The sequence below is a fragment of the Sander lucioperca genome, chromosome 16, assembly GCF_008315115.2.
Source record: "Sander lucioperca isolate FBNREF2018 chromosome 16, SLUC_FBN_1.2, whole genome shotgun sequence".
NCBI classification, from domain to species: Eukaryota; Metazoa; Chordata; class Actinopteri; order Perciformes; family Percidae; genus Sander; species Sander lucioperca.
In genome coordinates, this window is record NC_050188.1 from 21629671 (window position 1) to 21642428 (window position 12758).

Consider the following 12758-nt stretch of genomic DNA (forward strand, 5'->3'; position numbering starts at 1 on the left):
AATGAAGCCCTCCTTATGCTTTTGGGCGTCCGTTCGAAGGGGGCCTCTGTGGGTCTGGACTATGTCCAGGAAACCTGGGACAGCCACTTATTAAGTAGTTAGACCCTCAAGACGAGGGCTGCAGACAGGGACCGCTGGTGGTCACCTGGGCTTGGATTTAGCTTTGGCATCCCTAAGCCATCAGTCAGGTCTGGAGGTCTGACTGTGGTTTCATGTTGTGAATGGGACACAATCCTCTCTTCTGCACTAAGGTCAAGGGTTGTGTGTTTGTTCAGCCTGGTCAGGTAAAAAGATGTAATTATTGGCACTTTATCAAAACCACCAGGAACCCATCGTGTGTGTTTTGAATTGGCATGTTAACAATCCAACTTTGTCCACATGGACAATATGACGTCTGACATTTTAAATAAGCATTTTCAGTTCTTTACCCCCTTGGTATCAATTTAAATTTCCTTCACAGGTATTGTTACTTGTATTGGGGAAAGTTAATGATAAAACAGAGAGGAAGCTATGCAAGAGTAGGCATTGAACTCCCCCCCCCCCTTTAGTAAAGTAATTACTGTTTCTTAATTGTTTCTTCTCCTTCAATGACTTTTTAAACAAAGATGCACAGTGTGTCTGTTCATCGTCAATTTCACAAGTTTCAGGGAGAAAATAAACATCTTAAATTAAGCAGAGAGCAAAAGGCTCCAATATACTCCCCACACGTAGAACAATTTAAATGTTTCCTTAGTTTGGTTCTCATTCACACACTCCAAAACTAGAGGAGAAAGAAATTGTTAAAGACATGTATAATTTATCACTTAAGCTATATTTTCTGCAAGGGGTATTAATGACACAGAATCTATCCTCGCACCACAACAAACCACCACAATTCCCACATACTTTGCTAGTCGGTATTTTCAAATTGTTGTAACAGCCAGCAGTAACAGTAATGTCAGTTTAGCACAGAAGTCAGGCATGAAACCAAAAATGCTTTCTTGAGAATATGGCCACGGGCGAGGCTTAAGCGGGCTCAGCCAATGATGTGGCGCTCAGGATAGGAGCAGAGCACCCTGGGTAGAGCCCAGATGAAACACTAGGAGGTGAAAGGGAAAGTGGTGATTTGTCATTAAGACTTTTCAAACAAAGGCCAGTGCCAAGGGTCCAATTTATGCTTGTTATAATTTCACTCCAATCGCTCCCCCATGCCCCTAAACACATTCTTCTTCCAGGTATCCAAAGAACACCACACAAGTTGCAACTGGGAGTATGTGATTAAATGCAAATATATCACATTCCTCACAATGCCAGAAATGTTCTTATAATGTTTCTATACATTTTCTACTTGGATTTTTAAACATTAATTGTTGTAACCAGTCTTTAATGTGATGGATTCCAGTTCAGCATCTTTTCAGCAGCACCAATGTTTGTCATGCAATAGGTTTGGCAACTGCCTCGCACTGTATGTAATCTACTTTGGCTTTGGATCCGAGCTGTTTCTGGGCTCATTAATACCGAGAGAAGGTGAGGAAAGCCTTTTTCAGTGTGACTGCCAGGTACAGTTTCTCTTGGCCCGTGTAGCATTTGTAAAACATGCTCTCATAAAACCGAAATCAAACGCTCCAATTCTTGAATGGGATGTTGGAAAATTATTTACAGGCAAATAAAGTTGCGTGCAACCCATGTAAAAAGCCGCCCAGATTTGGTGTATGGTTCTGTTTAGCAGAAATCCTTTTCACTCCGAAATTTCGAAGTGTCGTTTATGATTTGCTGCAGACTCTCATTAATCCCTTGCGCACACTTGAAAGCTGATCATCTAAATTTAACATAGCACTCTGCAGATGGCAACAACGTTATTTTGTATGTGTATAGGCCTATGTGCATACAGTTGCTTGTTCATGTGTAAAAGTGTGTGTGTGTGTAGTAGTGGGGGATACATTACCATTTTATAAAGAAATTCAGAAGAGGCATGCTGCTCAATACCTTCCTGCCCGCACACACAGACACAGATGTGCATCATCACTGGTTGATTGTTGGTGACCTTGGCTGATTGAACTGGTAAAGGGCAGCCAGTTGTGCAGCTGGGGCCGGCTGTCTGGCTGGCCAGGGCAGTGGGGTGCTTAGGGAAGAAATGGTAGCGTGACTGCGAGGGACCGTGGAGCAGCCGTATCATGACCCCAGCAGACACACTCCCAAGTCGGCGCACTGTGCTGCACTTGTTTCCCTGGCAGAGACGGCAGAGACAAAAGAGCAAGGAACTTCCCCAGACCTTCATTTTGTGTGTTTGGACAACTCTAAGGCCCCCACAGTACCCCCAGGGGCCTCTCAGCTGGCTTGGAGAGTGAGAGCGACCAAGTAATAAGGCAAAGCAGTGAACACTGAGGAATTACAAGGGGACGTGTGTGTGTCTGCAATTTTGTGTGTGTGTGTGTGTTAGGAGCTATTGGGTGATGAGGAATCTATGACATCATTGTTACAGGAATTTATGAAAGCCATTTGTCTCATGTATAGCTCAAGTAATTCAGGTTTCTTATTATTAATACTAACCAAATAATGAGCAGTCATTTAATCTGAAAAAGCTGCAGTGTCTCTCTTTTTTCCATATACAGTATGTTGATGTCATGAATTTAGAAGATAAATCTTTTATTAGTTTGGGAAAAGCCTTCCTTTTTATCGACCATGTTTTTACGACTTTTATGAACATTTAAAGTCTGTTCTACACTATTATTATTGCTCAAGTATACAGGAAGCATGCATACAATCAAATATTTGTGTAGTTTATGTGAGCAGGATAGCCATGTCCAATGTTTTATACAATGATGAGTCATGGTTTCTCCATTGCATGTTTATTTGTTTGTTTATTTTTTGGCCATATATTTTGGTGGATAATGGCCCACATCAGCAAACCACATAAAGCAAAAGGGGAAACATTTGTAATGGCCCATGTACAGCTTATTTTTCCAGCAAAAGTAATGACAAAAAACTGAGAATAAAACAGGTTGTGGACAGAAACCAAACCATCAGTCTAGAAGAACCAAAGTGAGCCTTGTCCTGTGGATGTGCGTGTGTTTATTATCCTCATATGGAGCGACAGAAAGAAAACATTTGTAAAGCTTTTGGTAAAGAGGCTGTTGTGAGTTGAGATGCCGAGGCTTCAAGAAGTAGTTGAAAGGTCATCAAAAGAGGGTTTTTAGCAAGGGGAGAGACAGAGAGGAGAAAGATTTGGGTGTAGTTACATGAACGCAACTTGGCCTCGTCGGATGACAAATTGTCCGGCAGTGGGACAGGACGGTTCAGCCAGCTGGTTGGCCCCATCGGCCTGTTGATTGATGGTGTTGATGTTCTAAATTGGCCGCCAACACACCGAGTACAGGACTCATAATAGCGCAGCTTTAGATTGGCCCTGGAGATAGCAGGAAGTGGATTGGGGTATGCAGGGAGGGGGGACTGCAGGGGAAAAAGGACAAGTTCCCATGCATGCATATATACTGGGATATGAGATTTGAAAGTGCAGCTGCTGGTTTAAAGAGTCCTACAGTCCACAGAGGTAAAGTTTAGAGAGGGGAACAAATTAGGGTTAGTGAAACTCTATCCCCCTAACTGTTTAACCATCCTGTCACTAGTCGTACAAATGGAGTTTTTATCATATCACCCAAGCATCTGCAGTAGATCTTGCTTAGTCATGTCTCAAGACAAATACATGCAGGGTCATTATCACTTAGACAAAAAAGCCTGGGGTCAAGGCGCAATCATTACTGTTGAACTGAGGTCAGAGCTGATGCTCTCATGTCCACAATCGTCCGATCAATGCGTCTACAAGACGAGAATGGTGGAGGGGTAGCGGTGAAAAAAGTACAGCTTCCCACTAATTGTAACAGGAGCCCCTTTATCATAGTTCCAGGCTCTCTTAATAACACACTGTACCTTTGATCAAGAGCAAGGCAGTCTGGGATTGTGTGGGTGGTTCTCAGATCTCGACACACGCAAAGGGGAAACACAGGGCAGTTCAGGGTTGCACTGGATGCTTTCCGCCATCATTGCAGAAGAAAATGAGATTTTCCTGAAAGTAATTTTAAAGTAAGATTATAGTTCATTATTAACAAAGTTAATGGGACCCACTCACTTGCATACACAAGATTGTTGTAGAGGATAACCTGGTCTTTTGATCCAGAGTGAGTCAATTAATCAACATCAACATACTTGTTCTGTTGCTTCTGACTAAACATTTGATATCAGTGAATTTCCCCCGAAAAACATTTTCAAGCAAAAGGTATTTGTAGCCACTAACTTTTAACTGTAGTAAGCAATTTATTTTTGTCGTTGGGCAAAAATTCCATAATAATCTTTTAGTATATTGTAATTCAAATGATCTGAAAGACAATTTACTTCTGAACCTCCTTTTGGCTCTGTTTTCAGGCTTTAGAAAATATAGCCAGTGACGGTAGGATTTGACCAATCACAGGTTCCAGAGAGAGAGAGCGTTCCTATTGGCTGTTCTGCGCATGCTTATGCCCATGCAACAGAGAGGGGAGAGGGAGAGCTGCAAGAGGTCTCACTCATTTTCTTGCTTTCTACCTGCTGCAGCTTTAAAACAGTAGCCTACCCTTTATGTATACATGCATAACAAAGCTCAAATTCAGTGGCATTTAATTATTGAAATTTATTTTGCAAGGCTGCAGAATCAATTGTCCCATGACACACAAACACGACCATGTGCATGCAGCCGTTTTATAGTAGTTTCCCAAAAATCCTCTCATGTAATAAAGTACACACTTTTTAAATGCTTTTAACTCTGTGAAGAGATGATAAAGAGTTTAGAATGATGTAACTTTGAGTTGACCTATTCAGTGGAACACCTCTTCTCTTCCATTATGTGAACATCAGCAGCTCAGAATAATAACCATTTAAAAAAACACATACCTGGTAATATCATCAGTAACACTCCATGCTGTACAGTACACAGCAGAAGTGTTAAGCCGTCACTCGCTCTAATTAAATCAAATCCAGCTGATTCTGGATAGTAACAGTAAAAAGAATATGGCTGATTGCTTGGTACTAAAGGGAATAAAGGTTGGGAACATCACTTTTTTTATTCTAGAAACGTTGCATGTTAATCTGTCGAATACTGACCTGTTCATCGTTCTTTGATGTGTCATTAAAGTGCATTACAATATTATAAAAGAGGGCTATCATCTGCAAAGAGAGGTTTATCACATCAGGTATTTTTACTTGTCATTTTTAAACTATGAGCATAATATAATCTTTGTGATTTTAAGATACACCATCCAAAAGGTCTGATGGTATTTACTGGATGAGTAGACAGTCCTTTCAAAGTTGTGTTATGCCCAGAATGGCCTTTTAGGCATCTTCAGGTTTTGCTACTGCGTCTATTCATTAGCCTAAAAGGAAAGAGAACACAGAGCAGTTCTGGCTGGCTGGTTGGAGGAAGATAGTGGGCGAGAAGCCAGGAAGTTGTCTGTATGAGCTGTTGTCGGGCCAATGTCCTTCTGGCCTTGGGCCGCTTGCATGCGCTTGCGTCTATGAACCAGTTCCATTGTTTACAGCCATACATAGGCCTACACACACACACACACACACACACACACACACACACACACACACTCAGACATAATGGCCAGTCACGTGTGCTTGTTGTGCATAGAGCAAGTGAATGCTTGAGACCAAGTCTACACACTAATTGAATAAAAAATAATTTTTAGCTAAATATATGGATGGGTTGTGCAAGTTACTTTATCAATTCCTTATTACTTATTACGCACTTAATACATTACTTTACAAATTACTTAACAGCAAAAGGAATTGGAAAGTAACTTTACTTACTCTGCATAGCTCCATATTAGATGCATTTATATTTGTATAAAACTCCAAATCTCCACACCCATCAATAGCTAGCTTAACCTTAGTCCTAGGGACTGCACACAGCTCTCCAAGGCATCGCATGTCAAGACAACTTTGGAGTTGGGTGACACATATCTCCTCTTTTGGTAGAGGCTATCCACCCCTCCCCATATCCAGACCCCCCTATAATTACATTCAGTACTCACCAAAACACATTTTTAATTAGCAGTCTTCTTCTTCCCTGCCTTTGTTGGCACATTGCTGCGTTTCTTGGCGCATTACCACCACCTGTAGATCAGTGGAATAGTGTCAAATGGCATTAATTGGCAGTAATGTATATTGCGTATATCACCTCCCATCTAGGCCCTGGTAAAACAGAAAATAAACCGACCTCCATAAATGTTGAATTGACGGAGATTTACTGAAGAGTAACTGTAATAAATCAAATTGTAATCCCTCCATTACATTGTTATTGCTGCATGAAATGTAAATTACTTGCAACGATTTCTTTTTGTCAAAATAATGAGGAATTGTTTATTTTGAATGTGTAAACTGAGGTCATTGCCAGCACTAAACGTTCATACTGAGTATATCTGACAAAATGTTCACTGCCTATGTGTTTCATATTCTTTTTTTTTCTACTAGTAACTAGTACGCATGATTCATATTTTTATTGTTTTGTTTTGGCAACTCAAAGCTCTTTAAGGTTTGGGAAAATAGTGGTTTCATATTGAAAAAAAAAACATTAATTTGAAGCAGGAAACAGGAGGAGTTGACTTTTCCAATATATAATCAAAACCACAACCTTCGCTAATCTTAATCAAGACCTAAAACATACATGAGACACAACCTGTGAACCCCGACATCCGGTGTCAAATACCTGTGCTTTGTTTAATTTGTTTTTTGTTTAATTTCACAGACACTAGTCACAACGTGCTTCACAGTAAAAGAAATAAAATCTAATACAGTCAAATAAATGAATCAAAGAGAAAACACCGGATAAAATATACAAGAAGAACAGACACAAGTTTAAAACACATGCTACCTAAATGCCGGTTTGAACAGATGGGTTTTTAGCAGCTTTTTAAAGAGTCCAGAGAGAATGACCTTAAGCTTACTGAGAGACTATTCCAAAGCTTAGGGGCTGCCGACTGGAAGGCACAGTCTCTCCAAGTCTCAAAACATGTCTGAGGTATACACTTAGAAAATGCTGAGTGGAGGACCTAAGAGCTTGGCACGTGGTGTAGGGATGCAGAAGGTACATGATATAGTGTGGAGCCTGGCCATGTAGGGCTCTATAATTAAGCACCAAAATGTTAAAATGAATTCTGTTCGAAAAAACGAACAGGAAGGCAGTGCAGAGAGATTAAAATAGGTGTAATATGTGACCATCTGTTGGATTGCGTTAAAAGCATAGCAGCAGAATTTTGGACAGTTTGTAAACAGTGTAAGGAAGATTTATCAAGGCAGGTTAAAAAGAGAATTACAGTAGTCCAACCACAATGAGATAAACACATGTATTTGCTTCTCCATTTCATTTAGCTCTAGCATTATATGAATATCTGATTGATCTATTTTTTTTAAATGCTAGGGTCGTGAGATGTATCTCTCTCGCATATTAGCTCAAAATCTGAGATATCATGTTGACACTGACACCCCCCCCCCCCCCCACACACACACATACATGCACACGCACACGCACACGCACACACACACACACACACACACACACACACACACGCAAACAAACACTGTTAACCCTGGATTCTTGGATAATTTTGGTCACTTTTCACCCTTGCAAACTACTGCTGTACAAATGACAGAGGCAGAGCAGGCCTTGCAGCTGTGTTTCTGAGACCTCACCCACCCCATTAGACGCACACACACACACACACACACACACACACACACACACACACACACACACACACACTTGTTCACACATACCACCTACTGGCACAGCGGTAGAAAAAAGAGAACTGTGGTTACCTCACTATTATGTTCTGTGACTATTGTGTGTGTGTGCGCGTGTGTGTTCATGTATGTGTGTTTGATTGTCTCTTTCCCTTTATCTCGTTCTTCCCATGTCTCTCTCTTCCTCTGCCCCCTCCCCTCTCCCTCCCTTGTCCTCCTCCTCTCAGATCCTTCTTCCTCGCCATGATTTCACAGACCTCCACTTACTCTATTGTGCCGAGAAACAAAAAATAAAAGAAACACAATCGCCCTGTCCTCTTTCTCATCTTAATAAGCAGCTCCAAGTTTGATAATTACACGTTCAGCCCGCCGCATGAGTTTCTATGCAGTGTTCACATCAGGGAGAAAGCCATTGACTCCGCTGTTGAGGGGAGCAACTATTAGGAATGACTGACAACTGTCCCCCTCCCCCTTTAGTCGAGGCGGCTGTAAAAGTGAGAACAGCGCCGATCAATTTTGTCTCCTCGTTAGGGAGTGTGTCCCTAAACACCACCATGTAACCATCAGTGCAGCCAGCGGACCACATACGTTGCAAGGCCCATAATCCATTCCATAACCTATCGCCATGTGCTGCCGATTAATGGGGTTTCTGCGGAGCAAGCACTGAGGAGACGGCCAGACTGAGGGTTTTCTTCTGTGGCGGAAGCCAATCTGTTTAGGATTAGGGGAATAACTGGTGTGGCTGACACCGAGGCATCCAACATGCAGGGCTAAGGAGAAGGGAAGAGGAGAGAGAAAAGAGGAAGGAGTGCAGCGAATGTTTTGACATGGAGTTGATTGTGTTTTGGCAGGGGTCTGGTCATTGGTGATGGTTTGAATCTATAACTGTTGATTGTCCAAAATCTAAGAGCCATCTGTGGTTGTTTAGTCCATTGCATTGCACCATATTTAGAAAGCGTCTTCAATCTGTTATGTTAATTCCCATTTTGGTTGTTTATTACAGCTTCCAGGTATTCATAAATGGAACGGTTTTGGAGTATCATCTTTTCCGAGATCATCAAAATAAAGGAAACACTGTTCTCCTGTCTTCTGTTTCCAGACTGTTTGAAGCAGAGACATACCTTATCTGAGTCCTCCACACAGAGAGGCCGTCTTTTGTGGACCACTCAGCCATTATGATGGCAATCTTGATGATTAAAGACCTGTGGAACAAACTGGGCTACCTGTTGCCATGATGTCATGTCTAGTCTAGAGCAACTGCAATGATTAAGATTTAAGACCATTTACTGGATGTTGTTTGTGGAAAAATATCAATTAGCTCTTGGCTACAAAAAGCAGTTAATGTTTTGGATCTGAGTTTCTGGCTCTTAGTGAACATTTAGAGGCACATTTAGGCGCAAATGTGGATTTTTATTTGGTAGGTGATGCATAAGATGTATAAGACACAGCTGTGTCTTGAAACCACACTTTTTGTGTCAAGACCTGACACAACCAATTATCACTCTTTGATTAAAATGATCAGCTCTTCAACTCTGGGCTCTTGGGTTAGATGGGTTTAGGTTCAATAGCACATTGCCATATTAATCTAATAGTGCAGGGTTACAATTAGTTTGAGGAATTGGTTATATTTTAATTCATGAAGTCTTTATTTAAACCAATTTACAATTAAGTTTTCTATCACTACTGTCAAATTTATTAAATACAGTAGTGACATAAAACACATTTTATGAAACAAAGAACAGGCTACTTCCCCTCAGCTCTACACAACATGTTAATGTTTTTCAGCTCATTGCTTTGGTTTTCCAGCCAGCAACTACTGTTTTGGTTGACTTTCACCGCTTTCATCAACCACTACCTGCTCAACACTAAACAGCAGACAGACACAGTAGCTGTTGAACATAGTGGACCATTTAACATCAAGGACCTGGTATTTCCCTCAGGTGTTAGTGGGAGCTGCAAAAACAGAGCTACAAAGACACAGATCCAATTTAATGCTAATGTTGCTCTATAACAACCTGAATACGTGAAATGACCACGACATATTACACCACATTATGTGGTGGTGGCACGTAATGTGATAAAATTACATGTGTTAAAATCATGTGAATGACGTGTTAAAATCATGTGCCGGCACCAACAACAAAACTACTTGCGTGTGCCTGTTAGTGCATGCAGCCGTAAAAAAACAAGCCACAAAAACAGGTTTCATTGGCATAATTTTTATTACTATTCTATTAAAATAAATGTCTCATTAGGATGTAAGGTTATGAAAAGATGTAAAAGAACCTTGGACATGTTAAGAGAGCAACAGGACACCTTCAACAGCACAAAAGGTTAATTGTTTGTTCGTATTATATAGTTTTTAACCACGAAGGTTTAACAACTGTTAAACTGACCTGGAGCACACAAATGCAAATTTTTCCAAGTGTGACTATGTTGTATGTTCACTTACATGTACCTGTTACATTAACTTTGCTTCAAACATCCTGCAGAATAGTGGCCACTAGGTACAATGCTTAATGTTTACAACTTTCCTGTTTTTCTGTCGTTTGTTTGGAACTATGGATGCACAAGGTTTAAAACTGAGGGTGAGTCAAGCAGGCCAACAATCTTTAAAGACTAAAACTGAGGTGAGAGGTGACTAAAAGCGGAAAATAGGAGTGAGGAGGTTATAGAGAAGATGCAGAGCAAACAACCATTTAGCAGAAAGGTTGTACAGGTGTGTAGAGGCACACACGCTGCTCTTTATGTGCAGAAGCCCCTGAGATAACTTATAGCTTGTTTCCTCACCTCACTGCACAGTTGATTGGGCTTATAGAGGCCGCTCAGCCCTCCTCTGCCCTCTTTGACCACAGTCTACCACAGCTTGACCTCCACCCCTGCAAACCACAGTGACAGGCATCCATATGTATGCATGAACTAACAAATATAACACAGATGAATTATTTTTCTTTCCTCCTCTTTATATTATTTATCACTATTTACCTTCCTCTCTTTTCATTTCCTCCCTCCTCTTCCTCCACCCTTCTCACAGGTGGCTGTGCCCCAGCCTCGCTCACGTGGAAGCAGGCTCTTCTCATCGCCCGGGGCCTCTGAAGCACTCCTCTGGGAGAATCCACCAGAGAACCAGGCCTGCACTCTTGATGCAAATGTGCAGCCACACTCTAATTGAAAATCTGAGAGACTGTGGCCCTTGGAACATTTTTTTTCTTCACTCAAGCAGCACAGAGAGACACACATACCTACGCATGCAACTTAGACACATGACAAAGCACACACCTTCTCCTCCTCCGTCCTCCGTCCTCCTTCAGGGCAGTGTTATTTTTGGCTTGGGCTGGGATATATGTCACTGGGGAGTGCGTGTAGTGCCTGGTTAATTTGGGCTACCTCAAAGCAGGCATAAAAACGAAGGCGATATTTATTAGGCAGCATTTTAGCTGCTTGTCATGAGTGCGTGTCAGCGCTGTAAAACAAAGTTTGAATGAGTGAGTCAGAAAGTGTTCTGTAACTAACCATCGCTACCCTGCTGCTCAAAGGAGAGATTGACATTTCAAGTTTCTTTGCTCTAATTCATAAATACATCCTGGTGCTGTGCTCCGTGTACACTCTCACGTAAGATGTATCCGTCTCCCAGTAGTATTTATTTGTTGTAATCAAGAGGACAGAGTGATGTTTGTCCCCTAGTGCTTGCTGTACATGATTCCTGTTACAGCAGAGGTACAACACTGTTACACACCAGAAGCGTGTTATAATTTACGATGCCATTCTGAGGTGGTTATGTAAAGGCAGACACATTTAATTTTGCACTGAAAGCTAATAAATCCCAGAGGTAGTGTGAGTTAGTGTTACTGTAACTGTTGTTGTGATGAAAATGAGTTACACCCAGTAGGTGTTGATGTACTTGTGAAAAGTGAAAAGAACTAGTATCAATGGGCGCCAAATTTATGTATTCACTTCAGAGGGGTTCGAGTGTGTGGTTGGCCACAGTATAGACAGTTTTCTGTTTACAATCTAGGATGCTTATTGCCACAATGTCATGATAGCTTATATGGACCTTTTCAGTATTTAGAAATAAAGCAACTTGCTGTAAAACAGTAAAAATACTGTTTAGCTAAACAGTATGTGGCACTCATCCTGCCTTTTCCTAAAATTTGATAGACATCTGTTGGTTCTGGCGTGCAAACATGACGCACGGTGAGAAACAGCAGCTAGTAGCAGTGACAGCGCTAACCAAAGCAACACAAACTCATGCAAGTAGTATGAAATTACCTGCAAATGTCCCAAATGGGTTAAAAGTACAAATACTCACACAAGTAATGTTAGCATTAGTCTGGCTTTGCCAGACCATCCTCCACTGGCTAGTCCAAATAGCATTCTGGGATGGGAGAGTAATGTGCACTGGTTTACTGGCATTTCTTTAAACCAATCACAATCGTCTTGGGCAGTGCTAAGCACCGGTGCCGCTGTAAAATAGCCTCGGGAAGGAACTTGTTTTGGTGGAATGTATTCAAAGGTTGTTTTAGTTGTGCAAGAGAAAACTCAGATTGGACAGATAGTCTAGCTAGCTGTCTCGATTTACCCTGCAGAGATCTGAGGAGTAGTTAACCATAGTCCTCATAAATCCACCGGAGTTTAAAATTCCAACAAAAAGAAAGTGGAAGGCAATGGACAGTGGAACGTCGACTACGTTAGCATAGATGGAATTCCCGCTATATGACTTCTACACAAGTTAAGAGCACAGAAGTCCTCTTATTTGGTATATATTTCATTAGTAATGTTAGCATGTATAAAATGCTATTTACCATCACAGTATACCAGACACTAGACACATGTCAAGTGTTTTAAGATAGAGAAAAACCTCAAATTGGATGTCTACAGTGTGAAGGGGCAAAACTTACTGTCAAACTAATCATTTAGCATTGATCATACAGCCTGACAAATGTTAATAGATGCTAATAGCTAATTATGCAATCTGAGCAAAAAAGGAGTTTTTTTCTTGGGAT